Source organism: Antennarius striatus, chromosome 22 (assembly GCF_040054535.1).
Source record: "Antennarius striatus isolate MH-2024 chromosome 22, ASM4005453v1, whole genome shotgun sequence".
NCBI lineage: Eukaryota > Metazoa > Chordata > Actinopteri > Lophiiformes > Antennariidae > Antennarius > Antennarius striatus.
Genome location: NC_090797.1, coordinates 7,464,061 through 7,481,025, shown reverse-complemented (window position 1 = coordinate 7,481,025; position 16,965 = coordinate 7,464,061).

Below are 16,965 nucleotides of genomic sequence, written 5' to 3'. Positions count from 1 at the left end.
TTATTTCTCCCTCCCTTTCCCATTTCCTGTTAAATGTTTCTTCCATTCATGTGCCCTACAACAGGGGAGCAATGCTGACACAGTCTTTCACATATCCCAAGCCAAAGCTCAACTCGCGCTTTTAGTTTTTGCTGACCTGGAACTCAAATTGTCCCAAAACAAACGGAGCAAAGCCTGCGAGGTCGTCCAAGAAAGTCAAGTACCTCCACTGCTGTACACACTTGACAAAACTCACTCCTCAATAATAACCCAACAGACTCCCAATTTCACACTGTGTGTTGTCAACCACTGTGTCCTCTTGTCGGCTGCAGTTAATGGGATTCACAATGTTCAAATATCTCTCAAATGTCTGGAATAATAAAAAGTTCATACTTATCTGACAGAACTTGCAGATTGGTGTCCAGCTGGATGGAAACACCAGTTAGCTTGTGCTAACCTCACTGTACGTTATCAACAGTGTGTTTCAGAAAAGTCTCGTGCTTGTGTCCTTGGATCTCCAAAATGTTCATTACTGATAAGATGAAATAACAAGAGAAGCAGACCCCAAGTTTTTGAAGGTGGTTCTGTGAGGAGTTGAATGTTATGTCTGGGGAAAATGCAGCAAGGATCAGATGGATCCTGTCAAGACTTTTTACTGAATCCAATAAAAAGTCTTTGGTAGGATTTAGATAAGTTATATGCAGCATGTAAACACAGGAATTTTCTGGAACTGGAGTCCTTTACCTTCAAGGAATAAGGTAAGATTCTCCAGGAATGTTGGTGTTTGCTTATATGTCATGTTTGCAGCAGGACATGGCAACTAAAGCATGTCAGCAAAATACAGGAGCATGAAAGTATCGACAGTAGTTGTCAATATATGAACCTTGTAATATTGCAAACAAAATATGCCTTATAAACATAGGGGCTTGAATTATTTTGTCTCCAGCTGTGTGTCATACGAAGACGCTGTTTGGGTCACCCCATGCGTGTTTTCTTGCTGTAATTCTGCTCTGATGCGTTCATAGTCCTTTAAAAACAGAGTTTAAACTCTGCTTGTCCACATCATGTGGACAAGCAGAAGCAAATGAGAGAAATAATTTGAGGCGTGTAACTGAGCTGCAGCATGTGGTGAGGGCTTGCATTAGATTCTGTCAACCGGCGTCTGTCAAGGCTGCAGACATACAGCGCTAGAGGTCCTGTTGCTGCGTGTAGAACCCTGCGCCACTTTGTTAATCAGACACATGCCTCTCTGAGCCGCTTGCCATGTTTGTATACTCACGCCTGAGAACAAAGACAAATCCATTATTGCAATGTGGGCAAACATCAAGATAAAATGAGTCGGACGTGTTTTGACAGTCCGCTCCCACTGCCAGAGCATCCTATTTCTGCTCATTTAAATTGGTTTCAACGTGAGCAACTGGGGACAAACTGAGGTTCGTTCTCGGTCGGCAGTGACATTCTTGGAATATAAAAGACCCCAATTTTTCCCTTTGTCAAGCCAGCAAATAATCTTGCCGTCTGCTGGAGAAAGGCTGTGATGCAGGCTGATGATAAATACAGAATGAATCTTTGCTAATAAATTTTCATTCGTGCTTAAACTGCTTTTGTGTCCCTGTACTTCTGAGGTCAATCTGAGGCCCACACAAAGGCTCAGATCATCCTGATGATTAGTCGAGCATCATGATTTCATTCCCAGTGACGCGTCACGGTCTGATCAGTGGTTCCCAACCTCTTCAGGATTTCTGTGACCCAAGGTCATCCAAAGACATGAAAGAAACAACCCATAGACCACAAGAAAATGCCTGTAACGAGACATCGAACATAACCTGAACTTGAACTCTGCTCCCACCTGCTGTTCTCCTGAGACAACTGCGGGAAATTATTTGCTGAATCTGAGCTTTCCTACCAAAAAGAGAAAAAAAAAAGGAAAAAAAAAGCCCAACCATTTGTTATTTCAGTAACACTTGAAGAACAATGAAAATTATAATAGAAGATGATTTGGGATTCGGTTGAAGAGCCAGTTCCCTCTGACACAAACGGTGAGGAATACAAGTTAATTAATTGCTGAGTGTGTCCAATTACCGGATGCGGTTATTAGCATGTGTGCGCACAATCATACATGTGCAGAGATGTGAGAGTTTATGTGGAGCCCTTCTGATGAAAATGGTGGTTAATGAAGTAGCAAATCTAAATCATTAACATAATTAATATGAGCTCCTGATTCCCTTTTGGGTATATAGCTCCCAGCTGTCTCTGTAATCCATGAATGATTCCTGTTTTTCACGCATTTGTTGAATTTATGACAAATCTATATCTTATTTCCCTTCTTGCACTTGAGGGATCATGTGACCTGAACCTGAAACCAGCTGGGAAATCAATAATTAAATCCGTGGAGTTAAACAAATTGATAATTTGTATATAGTTTTAATAAGACCTGTGTAGTTTTGACTGTAAGCCTCTTAATTGCTGCTGAAGACAAGGAAAGTCACATCCTCTACTACAACATGACAGAAATGGAATTTGTTCCCCTCGATATGGTGCAAGGTGTGAAACTGAGCCCACCCCCCACATGGGACTGGCCTTTTGATTTACTGTACATGTCATCAAGCAAGAGTGAACACATTTCTGACCGTGTCCTTTGTGCTCAGGTGCACAACATCAAACATGTGGGTTTATTAAGAAACAGAAAAGATCTTTTTTTGTTTTGTTTTGTTTTTTTTATAAGCAATCCTCACTCACATTCAGAATTTGGATCAGGTGTTAGTGCACAAATGCTACTAATCGAAGGTACAACAGGGTCAGAATCATTTCCCAGTTAAGCCACATTAGCCAGTAATGCTTCACTTTAATGACTAGACTGCAACTCATTACAAATCTTAAATGACTAAAAATATATAAATCTAAGTTATGCATGAAAAGAAAGAGCATCATAGAGGTTGCTATCTACCTCAGGGGCTAAAACTTATATAGTCAGCCAAATCCATTACTGGCACTGTAGTCTGTTCATCCAAAAAAAAAAAAAAAAACATTTTATGAGGCGAGAAATGTTTTCTTCTTTTACTTCTTACATTCAGTGATGGCACCTCAGCAAATTTCTCCTCAGTTATTCGTTGCACGACCGAGCCGCCATATGTTGTTTATCGTAAAACCCCAACAACCATCAGACAATGATAACGATGCGGAGCAATGCAGATGCATTTTTTATGGAAGACGGTGAACATCTGTAGCAGCCCAGTATAGAAGCCACCAGTATGGCTGCTGCACAGCGACAGGAGTTTTAGTGTAGTTTAGCAAGGCAACACTTAGGGCTTCTTAAATAATGAATTAACAACTGGGGAAACTGAGCAGCATTTTTTATCTGAGGTGAATGAAGCACATTTATTGCACTGCCTGTCACAACACATATACACTAATAGCTACTTTGGCAGCAAACCATTCATTCATTCAGTCACATGATTGACAGACAAGTTGAACAAGTGGCCTGGGTTATCTTTAGCTTACGTGTACCAGGTGATTATGCTGCGTCAGCAGCAGCCAGTTAGTCTAAAACTCGTTCACAAAGGAGCATTTACATAGAATTTATTTGTGTATGCATGCTGTTTGCTTTAACTGTCTAAGAGAGTAGAAATTAGAGTGGTGGATAGGATGGAAGTTGTCACCCCGGTAATGATCCCAACTCTTGTCACTGCCATTTCCAAAAACTGTTAAGAAGGAAGTGATGTCTTCCTCTTCCTGAACTTAGCTATCTTCTATTCATCACTGCCTCTGAGGAAAGGAGAAGTTAGAGCAGGCTGGGCATTTACATCATTACCAGCGTACCCAAAGTCAATTTTATTTGCAGTAGACAAGAGCAGCAAACATTTAAAAGCAGATTATTGTGCTCCGACACGCTCATACACACATGCATAAGCATAAATCTCTTATAGGCTATTTACGCAATCTCTCATTGTTTGTACATGGAGACAATGTGCAATGAGCCCAATCCAAATCCCACGAGATGCCTCCGTGCAAACGCTCCGAGATGAGCAGCCATTTCCCCAAAAAATCAATGCAACCACAATGCTATTAGGAACATTTTAATTGGATATAAAAGTGGATTCATTATTACTGTTGTAATGGCTGAGCACGTCAGTCACAGCGTGGCTGCCAGCCATTGTAATGTGTGCCACTGAGCAGGCAGAGACAGCCTGAGTGAATCGTCTGACGACACTCATTCTGACTTTCTGTTTCAGAGGCTTTTGCTGTCCACACAACTTTATTTCTTCTTTGTGGAGCCAGATGAAGATTTAACAAACAGGTGCTCGTTTCAGCAGCCAGTAACTCCCATGCGATGCTATAAACAACTATGTTGTCACTAAAGCTAACAGCATGTGCTCTGAAAACTAAAAATACATACATACATACATAGAAGATGATAACGAAAAATCTAGAAAAAAATAGTAATGCACCCTATATTATTCTATAATCTTACTCAGCATTACCTGTATAATCATTAACATTTATTCCAAATTCAGCTCACGCCTTTCACAGCCGTAAAGAATGAGTCGCAGGTAATCATTGTTCCAATTAACCTCTGAAGACTTTCAGCCACCTCCTTAGATCCCCTCATCAATCCGAGTACAGGGCAATCTGTTCTAGGTAGCAAGTTAATACTCCAATCAATAGATTGATGCAATGTGCAGTCAGTTGTTTTGTTCGCCTGTTTGATCAAGTAAAGGTGAAACTGTTAATGCTTGTTGATTGCTATCTCCTAATTTATCTTTAGCTGTATGTTTCTAACAAATCTCCAGGTTTAGGGTTAACTTAGTTAGGATACACCTGATTGGCAGATGTATTTGCTCAGCTATGGTCAAACATTCCCATGAATATACTCCTAAACTTTGTGGAAAGCCGTCCTAGAAGAGTTGAAGCTGTTACAGTCCAAAAGGTGGACTGAATCATATTAAATCCTATGGTTTTAGAGGGGAAAGTGGGTTGCACTGTTGCCTCACAACAACAAAAATCCAGCTTCCTACCACCTCCAAAAACACACAGCTTAATTTGGTTAAGTGTGCCTCTCACAGGGTGTCACTTCTGCAGATGGGGTTAAATTATTGAGTTTCTGATGAATTGCATGCCAGGGTAGAGTGTGTGATTTAAACTCTTCAGGAGGATCAGTGAGGCCAAAACAATCATTTGCTCACAGGCATCTCAGGAAAATCAAGCATCCAAGTTGAGGGGCTACGGACTGTCAGACCCCCCTGAGTTACATTCTTGTCAGCAATAAGATCAAGCTAAAATGGCAGAGTTACAGTCCTCTCTTCATGATTGGATTTTTGTCGACACGTCAAGACACGTTGACAATAGGGTGAAATTTCAGCATCAACAACAGAAACCTGTGCATTTCCTTAATTTGTTTCCAACTATAAAGGTGCCCTGAGACATACCACAATGTGTACCACCCAAACACTGATGATCATTACACTTCATGTACCGTATGTAATCATGATATGGTACAAAAAAAGGCCTTCTTGCAATGTTAAAGAAAGCAAAAAAGTGATTCAGAACCTGCTCAAAACTTTCAGATGTCCTCTTTGACCCAAGATCCACCACCATTCACCACCCCACCCCCCCCATAACCCTAACCCAAAATCCAAATTATCTTAAAAATGACTATCATCAGTCATTTGAACAAGTCAAAATGAACAAGAATACACACCCCTCTGAGTGTTGGATAGAGTGAGAGTATCTGTCTTGCCTGTGATGCTGTGAAATCTTTGAAAGATCTTTGCTTTTCCTATTGATTCATTCTTTTTCTCAAGGCACTGTTTGTCTGTCTGTAGCAGAGCGATAGCAGGAATAACTTATGGCACAGGTGGCACTCGAGGCAAAGTCCATTACAACAGGACTGATGTCATCCCCTTCTGACTAATGCCAGAATCTGCCATGATTCCATGCATTGTGATCATAGCTCTTCCTCCATGACTGAAAGTCTCCTTTATCTTCTCCTTAGCAGGAGGGAGTGAGGACTGAATAAAAAGCTCTCACTCTTTCTGCCCCATTATCCATCGTTTAATTGACACATGCGGTATTTTAATGGGCGGTTTCTGATGTTTGCTGTCCGCACCTTGTCATAAAAAAGATGCCATGGAACGGAGATATTTGTAGCCACTAGGAGAGAGCGCTCTTAAGGAGCTTCAACGAGACGACAGAGAGCTTACTCATCAAGGACTATTGTGGCCTCAGTGGCAGAGTGCTGGCTCATTAAGACCAGAACAGCAACCACATTAATGTCCTTCAACCCCATTATTAATGCATTCGGTTCAGCAGCACACTAACTAACAAATGTAAAAAAAAAAAAAAGACAGTTATTTTTTAAATAAAGTATCTCGTGAAATGTAGTATAACTTTAAAGCCTGAGACAAAAGGTGGGGGATCAACACTGACTCGCTTTACATGTGCGTGCTGTATTGGGTGGTTCTGTATGTGGTTCTGTTGGGGTTCTCCGCCTGTAAAACTGCTTTGAAATATCTGTTGATGTGATTAAGTGCTTTACAAATAAAAGCTGATTGATTGATTGATTGTATGTTTTATTCATTCTATACAGACTGAGGCCTACTGGCAGTCTCAGACAGACTATGTCACAACATTGGTGAAATCATTAAAGCGTCAGCGGTGTGTTGTTTTTCACGGGTTGTTTAGTTAATAAACTGTATCATATTTATTGTGTTGTGAAGGCGAGCTGTCGGTTGTGTTCCAAGGTGAATCAGAGCGAAGCATGGTGGAGAAAGAGTGCTTCGTCATCCAACAAGCAGCTGACCAGCTTCTGTGCTATGAAATGCTCGTTGGACTAAAACCCACGACCACCTCCACCAACCCAATGGATTGATGGATTTGCAACTCGATGGTTGATTTTAACCACGGCAACCAGAAACACCAAACAAAACACACCTGTATCAGAATAGAGAATCAAATGTGACTTTTGCAACTTCCTAACAATCTGACCATCATACCCACTTCATGCATACACAATCTATGTAGGCGGAGGTGAGAAATAATGCAGAATTTAATTCTCTCCCCATCTCTCTTTTCCAAGTGGAACATAATGAATGTCTTTGAGAAAGTGACTGTCTGAAAATTATGCACTGTAGGCCACCCTTGTGCAGCTTATCTTGTCTCGCCCTTTGGGCAGTGACAGGCTTTTAATCTCCTGGTTTTGGCCATTTGGACCTAAAACAATCTCATTTCCATGTATTTGGATGCTTTGTAAAAAACCCAGGTGTTTAAAAGCAGGCTGAACTCCAGATTGGGTTTTAGGATAAACTAATTCAATTTTAGTTAAAACAAAAGCAATCATTATTGTAGGTTTGTGAAGGACAAAACGTCTGTCATGAGTTGGACATACCACACACACACGCACGCACGCACGCACACACACACACACACACACACACACACACACACACACACACACACACACACACACACACACACACATACACAGGGCTGTTTCTACCTCACCACATGAAGGACATCCTGCAGTGTCAAATAATGATGGAAGTCAGCTCAAAATAGCCTATTTAGAATAATTCCATGGGGTACTAATAGTTTGGACAAAGGAAGTCGCAGGTATCCCAGAAGCAACTCTGTGGGTCAGCTATTACCTTTCTCTGACTGTATCTCTACAAAAAGGCAGTACCACACCTGAATGTCCCAGAGGTATCGCACAAAATAATATCACTTCTCAACTTTTTGCCATCACTTCCCAGGAGTGGGGGGGGGGGGGGTCCCCCTACTCCTGGGTAATTATAAGACTTTTTTCAAATTATCTCTGAGTCATAAACATCCCCATGCTCTGTCAGAGCCAGCATTAGCGGGAGTGGCTAATGGCTGCTGGCAGCCGGGACACTGGTTTAACCCACCAGCATGAGCTTCTCAGGGGGGACTGATTGTGCTTCTTTGCATCTGTCGTCTTTTTCCATTATCTGCCGGACAAAGTTAGAGGGAGCCACGATGCAGATGTTCCATGGACGCCGCGGTAAGCTGGAGGATGGTCGGTTGAAACGACTATGTCAAGCCCATCTGATGGCGGATGCTTGGGGTGTAGAAAATAAAATAAAAAAAACAATTACTGACTTCAGTGGTCTCGGTCCAACATGACTAAATACTTCGATACGAATTTTCCCTTGTGGTCCTTCACTTTGAATCAAACTCTTCATCCCACCTCAGCATCTGGTTCAATAGCAATTATTTGAAATTATTATGTGCACTCCATTGGCCTTTTCAGTACCGTAGGCTTCATTTAGCTCTTTTTATGGATCATATAACCATACTTTTATTTATTACTGTTTTGTACTGTAGTTTAATGGGAGTTGAAGCAACAAAACAAAAATTACTGTATGCAAATATTCCATGAAATTCAGCAGATTCACAGCACATCTTCCCTACTCAAAGACAAAGAGACCAGCAGACTGTGTTGGCTTTGGATGTCGGAGGGTAATATTTCACTATTATTTTCAGTTCAGCACCACCATGCATACAATTGTTCAATATTAAAAGAACTGCCATTTTTAATCACATTGTTTTGTCGTGTTTTGCTCTTGTTATCATCACAGAGGACTGAGTGTTATTAGTGAAGGGCTGGTGACTCACAAAACTGCTAATAGCTTTTTAATGAAAGATATGCAAATTGAAAATGGATTTCTGAGAATGTCTGAGTTCACGTCTCTTCTTTTTCCTTGAGTGTTATCCGAACGAAGCTCACATCGAACAACTTTCTCAAAAGGAAGTTCAACTACTTTGACTGACCTATGTAACCAAAGGTCAGAAGTATGTCCCAATTCCTTAATAAGTCTTTAAAAAAATATTTTTTTTCAAAGATGTTGCTTTTTAAATGGCATAAATGCTTCTGTTTGATCACACCAAAGTGAAAGGTGTGGGTAGCTCATATTATTTATTTTTTTGTGAAATACATTGTGGGAGAAACAAACTCCACACACAATTATCAACCAGTGTAAAAACCTTGCTCATTTTTGTCAGTCTAGTTATTCAAGACTAAATCAAAGCAGCCTGACTTGGCCTTTACACACAATGAGAAAGGTTTAGTTATCATCTATGTCACTTCAAATTTGTTACTAAGGTCTTTTTTTTGTGCCTTTAAATAATCTTTTACATATGTGATCATAAGATTTTCTGTTATCACAAAGACATATCAGAAAAATTCAGCAGATAACGCTTCTGAAGTCTGGTGACAGAACATTCCCGGATACACTGATATTTTTGTACATAGACTAATTGGGTACAACAGAAGTTTTAGTGGAGTTCCAACTAACGAAACCCCAACAGCAACACAGAGTGTCTTTATTGAAGAAACGCTGTGTTCCTACTTAACTTTAACTCGTTTTACTGTAACGCTTCCACAGATCTTGACACCAACAGACGGGATGAGACAATATTTTTGCATTCGCCCCTCTACTTTAAGATTATTAAAAAAATAACTTCACATTAATTCTATTAGCTCCTGCCATCTGGCTATTGTCTTTACGAGTGGTGGCAAAACTGAACAGCAGGCATAGCCTGTTCTGTTTTATTTTTTTTCAGGATTGCATTTATAATATACAGTATATTTAATGCCAAGAATTATTCCTGGGTATTTTGGGGAAGGTATTGTGCACTCAGATGTGTCAGATGAAGGTTAATTTAATGACAAATGTGCCCTCATTTATACTGCCAACCCCCATTAGTGAGCATAATGTGGACATATGATGGGAGCATGTCAGAGTCAGAGACTCCTGAGGTCTAGTATCAGGTGTTATTATGGCAAGTAAGCTATTAAAGCTAATGCGTGATCAGCCTTTCTTTCTATTTGCAAGACTTATAGTGTGCTAATCAGACCTTATGACCGTCACATGACCTTCACTCCCCACATTCTGGCTTACATGTGTCACATTTATCATGACAACCGGGCCATTTAGCTCCAAAGTCAGCTCTCCATTCGTTATTCCTCAGGATCTTGTACAAACAAATTGCATGGAAGCCTCCATAAAGCCTCAAACAAATGGGATGGCGTGAGCATATAGAGACAGAGAATGCCAACATTCGAGTTGTCATTCGCGGAGTGGGTGGCAAAAATTTAATTTCTTTTTTCTCTCTTCGGAGGACAGTAGCTCTTGCAATGCAAATGGAGTCTGGCTTCAATCTCCAAGTGTTGATCACCACTCTGTGCTTTCAGAGGAGATAACAAGGAAGCGAAGACAGAGACAGCAGCAGGAGGTGGAGGAGGAGATGTCACATAAAAATAGAATTTAGGATGACTAAATGGGGAGACGGCTTTTACTGAAGAGACTTCAAAATTGAGGAAAATTGCAGCAGTTGCAGAAAATGATTGGCAGTGTGATTTTTCATTGTTAAAAAGCTGCCAAAATTTACTATCGTTAAAGAAATTGAAACAGTAATATATATTTCTTAATCCATACGCCACTAGGTGTATTTCACTTTGTCATTTGTCAAATTGCTCTGCATACAAACATACATTTTATTTTAGCCAAAGAGATTTTTCAGTATGCTGTTTAATCTTCATTCAAACCTTTGTGTCTACTGTATGTACCGCAGAAAAATAAGTAGTGGTTTGGTATTTGCCTCATGTTGCTCTGCTGTGCTGAAGTGTGGCAGGAGGCGGGGCCGAACTTATGGGCGGAGCCTCGTCTCCATACCTGTTCCTCATCTCCACACCTACGTGTGCTGATTAGCCTGATGCTTCTCAAGTCGGCTTCCCCTTTGAATCAGTGCCAGATTGTTTTGTAACCCACTTCTAAGCTTCTAAGATCAGGGTATTAGAGCCACTAGCGTAGCTGTAGGCTTGTCTCCATTTGTTTCTAATGAATCATTTTTTTTGTTCATCCTGAGCTTCAGGGCTGTAAATGAAATGGATTAATTCAACCCTGAGACAATAAATGACGTGCTAACATTCATTTAATATTACATAAGAACCCTTATTTGTAATTACAGTAACTTTGTCAACTTCTATTTATATATAACTTGAATCATAAGTAAAATTAATGTTTATCCAAAGATTTCATCATTGGAAGGTTGGTAATGCTTGTATCTGCTTGCTTAAGCATTCAAAAAGTTTCCTTGGTCTTTCTCTGTCACCAGCGACACGGACTGGTATCACTGGGATGCTCCAGGGAGTGAAGTGTAGTGGCAGTGGTGTGATGAATGTGTTCCTGTAGCAAAACATCTATGAATAATTTAAAGTTGAAACAAAGGACACGCTTCTCATTTTTCCTGCAGCATACTAAACAACTATGACATGAGATGGAAGTAATTGAGCATAGGTCAAGTTTAACATAGGCAATGTGCTCTTTTATTTCATTATGTATATATCCCTGTTCCTGCTTGACATTTTGTGGTTTTCAATTAATCCTTTGTGTACTTCTGAGGTGACTAAATTCACCTCTCAGACATATTCTATTAACTCCTCAGAACAGGTCATCGTTTGCTGTGTTTATCACTTCCTGAGTGAGCAAGCTGTTCCACTTATCAAGCAGGTGGCGTCGTCTTGGAGACTCATGTGGTCCAGAGTTTAGTGTTTACTGCTTTCTTACAGAGAAGAAGCTTAAGGGGACTTGTAGGCTGCTCCCATCTGCCTTCCTCTTGTTCATAAGATTTTCCTGTCTGCATTAAGATTTTTTTTTTCATTCACTGCAAATTTGGAAAAGAACAGAAAACTTATTCATTCATCTTCTATACCGCTTTACCCGCTGTAGTGGGTTGCGTGGAGTTGGAGCCTGTCCCAGCTGGCTTGAGGCGAGGGAAACTCCGGCCATGATGCCAGTGAACCGCAAAGCCACACAGAGACGCAAACATACACGCAGGCACACACTCATACCTACAGTCAATTTGGGATGACCAAATAACCTGAAGCACATATTTTTGGAGATGGGAGGAAGCTGGAGAACACAGAACCCGAAAAATATTTTTTTAAAAATACTAAAAAGACAGACAGAAAGAAAAGCACACATCCACTCAGGAGTTGATAAAAAGTTACTCGATTGACTTGAGGATGATTGAGCGCCATGGCCGACATGATAAACAGAACATTTAATTCTCAACGTCTCACTGCCTTCTGTTTAATTTATTGCACTTTTTTTTTCCAACAACGCAATCTGCCGCACTCTGCTTTGTCATAATTAAAAAATTATCATATTTCTTCAGAAATTACCAATAAACATCAAACACAGTAATGAAAAAGCTATTACATCCCAAACATAAGCAAGCGCTCAAGGGGTGAAATCTTATAATTGTTATTATTTCATGGCTTATTGTTTCATGCAGGATCTTGGAATGGCCCCAAAGTAAATAATATGAAAAGACCATAACTCATGTCATGATTCAGTCCTAAGGGATTTCATACTTTTTTTTACTTATTTATATTTATCAGAACTGCGCAGAATAAACATGAATTTTGGGTGTGACATGGAGTTGGTTTCTGCATCTGTTTTGATCACAAATAATTCCTGTATTACCTTTTTGTTGGAAAAGCTTGCTTTCAAATCATTTGTTCGGCGCGATCCTGGTGGAACTAAACATCTGGCTGCTGTGTGGCTTTAGCACAGAACAATACAAAGTTTGGAATAGTTGAAAGTTGTTGCACTTTATGAGGGGAGTGATGGCTGACACTGATTGATTGCATGAGATGGAGAGCTCATTTGGAACGGTTGGATCCGTGTCGTCCAACAGGAACTTCAAGTCATTTTGTTTGTCTAACAAGCTGCGTAGCCACAAGTTGGTAATTTTTCTTCATTAAAAACAGAAAATTGTATTTTTGATTTATGCTGAATGCACAGAAGGGTCACACATATTACCACAAAAAAGACACAAGGAGACAATTATTCAGTCTCAACACACATTGCAGCTGACAGTTATTTCCCTCTAGCCATGCATTCATGTAGACTCACAGGCAGAACTGTGTGAGTGTGTGCCTCCCTCTATAGCAAGTGTGTATGTATTTCAAAGGTTCTCCTGTATGCACGGAAGGAGTTAAAATTTCACATTCTGACTCTGAAAGTCAAAAAAAGGGAGTTTTTATTTAAATGTAGGGAAGTTGAACTAGTTGTAAGCAATATTTGGCTATGTTTTCACCTCATAAAGCTGTGGAAAGGTTTCAGCAAACAATAACACACCAGCACACATGGACAATTAACACATAATACTTTTAAATTGATTTTTGGAACCGGCAACGTTTCATAAAATTGTCTGGCTTGAGGTTTTCTGCTGGTATTTTGGCTGCTTGACGGCACCATCTTGGGGAAGCCGTGGAAATGCATTGTTTGACACTGTTTTTCAATGCAGACTCATCTCTGGCTGCTACCCAGCCAATTCTATTCCTTGTCTTTATTGCAAAAGCTACATAAGGTGGACTTTGGTTACTTACAAGTCACTAGGGTTTTCATTTATGAAGAACACAAAAGGCTTCCCTTTTTCATTTGCCATTTTTATTGCTTTTACAGCACTGTGCCAGCATGACTTCCAAAGAGCGCAATCCTCTTGCTGCGTTGGTGACTGGAATCCTAAGATTAGTACAATTACCAGACATTTGAACTACATGGGGTTTAGGAGAATTGCACAGCTTGAAAAGACGATTGAAGCACTGCATCAAATATGTGAGAAAGAGCACCCCATTCAGTTTGTGGCACCTACACTTCAAGGTGCAGTGAATGGACAGTCTTCCTTATGAAGGATTACATTGAATGTAAAGCATCCTGCCACACTACCCAATATGTGTCCCAACACAGCTGGAGCTCCTGCTGAGGCTCTTCTGCTCTTCAGTGGCTAAGTATCAGTCATATTTGGGAGAGCCATACCTCTCACCCAATCAATGCAAATCGCATAGCAAAACATGTATGAGCCACAGCCTCTGAATAAAAGGCGTAATAATAAGCAACTAAGTTGAACCCAGTGAAGCCAATCGTAGCAGCATCAGTGGCAATAAGGTGGCACAAATTTCATGAAATTGCAGAAGCACAGCCAGACCAATGGCCAGAATTATCAGTAACCCCGAAAATGTGTGACGCCTCTATAACCTAATACAAGACTAGCATAGATACACACAGTATCTGTGTTGGACCCAACAAGGCTGTTACCGCTGGTCATCTCTTTATATTCAAACAACAGGAAGATTATCATTCCTGGGTCTTTTAACTCGCCACAAATGAATAATGCCTCTAAGCTCTTGAATAAAAGGAGAAACAAGCGACTGTCATTCTTGACATGTATTTAATTCAAGCCTCATTCCAACCTTGGGAAGTGAATCAAATCTTTCACCCGACTCCTTGCCTTGAATACATGGTGGAGATATATGCATCACTCGGGATAAAGATTATTGATGATTTCAACATCCTTTGGAATTGTAAAGATCATTCTAATCCCAGACGGAGACATCCCATCATCATTGGTTACAAACTGTCATGCTAAGTGAGGATGCACACCTAAGTGTGAAGGCCAGCGCGTACAGATAAAGGCAGTAAGCTTGTAGCCCCCTGCCCTGACCATCTGGTCAACATCAACCAAGACCTGATGAGGATGCTTCTTCCACTACAAGTATTTCCATTTCTCTCCCCCATCTTCACCAGGATCACTCCACCCCTCCCTTTGTGAAGTTCATCAAGCTGACCTGTTATAGGTCTATCTAAGAGATGACCACAAGCATCATGTGGCATCTATAAGAAATAAGGAAAACCCTATGCTGCTTCCTGCCACTGGTAATCTAAACAGCCGATGGCATGGTCAAACAAATCACAGCCATCACAGACCATCTGGTACCTGTCTCAGTTCTTTTATATTTGTCTGTGTTCAGCTGCACTTTCCTTTCCTGTCATCGAATCCCTGCAGGTAAAAAGAGCTTATAAATCCTTTTTTGCTTAATGATCTTATGATTGAAAATCATTTGCATTTGTTTTGCACCACTCATAGGAATCTTGACAGAGGCTTAAAGCTGTAAATTTTACCAGTCAGACAGAGCAGGAAAACAGGACAGATTGCAGACTGAAGAGTTTGTGTTCAATGACATTAATGTGGCTGGATTTATACCATTTGAATGTCTTGAGCTTGAATTTCTCAGAGTTGATCAAACTTCTTGTCACTGCACATTAATCTTAATTGGAAAAACAGATATTCAAATCAACAAATTGAACTAGTGTACTGCATGAGAGCTGATGAATTTATTGGACTGAATAGTAACATTCAAAACTGGGAAATAACTTTTGCAGTGTTTCTCTATAACTTTAACATATTTCTGACATTACTATGCTCTTGCATAATCTGAACACAGACTAGAGGGGAGTTTTCTGTTCAAGAAATTCCTAGATGTCAATGGTGATGCAAAGTTTTGTAATATCATTAGCTAATTTGTGACACACATCCATGACAAGTCTGCAAAATAGATGCCAATAGCTTGTCATCTGCCTTAAATACTGCTGTGCCACTAAAGGTTCAAAAAGGATTGACTGACAGATTCTCTCATGGATAAACTATCATATTTTTGATGAGTTTGAACGTTCTATCTCTCATCTCACAGTTATTCTATAAACCATGTCCCAATTCAGGGACAGCATTCTTTGGAAGAACCAGTGGATCTTGGGATAGAGATTCCTCACAAGGACTCTTCACGGCGTTTGAAAGATTTTTCGACGTGGGATGAAACTTGGCTCATCAACAAAGAAGCCATGACGTCCATAAAAAAGTAGAATGAATTAGGGAAAAAAAACAAAGCATTATTTTCCAAAAGGCCTTCCACAGAATTCCAGAATTTATCAACCAGCAGCTCAACATTTCTTCCCACTTGTCTGCATAACTCTGTTTCAAATAAAAGCACAAATTCTCTTACCAAACTGAGAGTAACCATATTACATTAATTAATCTTTGTAAGTCACATGATGTAACTCCTCCACCTCATTCATGGACTATGTACTTGCAGCATTTCTAAAATGTATTCTGCGATGTTTCATGTTATGTCCTAAAGATATGCATTTGAAAATATGCAATCTTCCTGCAGACATCTCCCCAAGTGCCTTCAAAACAGCCTTTGTAAACCCAAACTATAAAGTGTAATAATCACTAACTAAATAAAATACTTGAGAAGATTGCAAGTTAAATCTTTTCTAAAAGAAAACAATATCCTGGGGAAATTTCAATCAGGGTTTAGAGCACACTGCAGCACCGAAACTGCATTTACTAAACTAAACAGTGACCTTAGGCTAAGTTCTGATGAATAAAACTTTCTCCATCATCATCCTCTTGGAACTAAGTGTAACATTAATACCATGATGTCTTAATCGATTGTCTTCAGAAGGTAGATTCAATCTTTCTGGCGGAGAAACTTTTAAAATGACATCTGTTTCAGGTTGGCATGAGAGAGCCTCAGCTTTTATTCTCGCTATACATGCTGCCACTTTATGTCATCATTAGAAAGCACATTGTCAGTTTCTATATTTAGCTGACACACAACTGTAGATCTCTGCTCAGCCATATGTTGATGCTGTCACAGACTCCACTTCTGCTCATCTCTTGTCAATAATAAATTCTTGAGATTTCTTTTTTAAATTAAATAAGTTTAAAAATCTAATTCGTCTGTTCATTAAACAATGAGAAAAGCTGCTTTGTGCTTTTACGTGGTTGCCAACCTATTATGATTCCTTGTAGTGTAGAATAATCTTTTTTTCAAGTAAGATGAACTTTAAGGCATTGACTGTACTGCAGAACATGATAACACGCGTTTTTACTGACCTCCCTACAACAATCCTGTCAACTAATTCAAACCTGTGCAGTATTGCTGTAAACTGAACTAAATAGGTAAACATGTTAATCTAGATTTAGATGTCCAACAATAGCTTCCTCTAATGTTTTGAACAGATTGTATGGTCTTCTTCCTTGTATACAAATTTCCATGTGGGCAAGCATTTAACCCCTGGTTTGCCAGCAGTAGACTTAATAAGAATTCTGATTTAA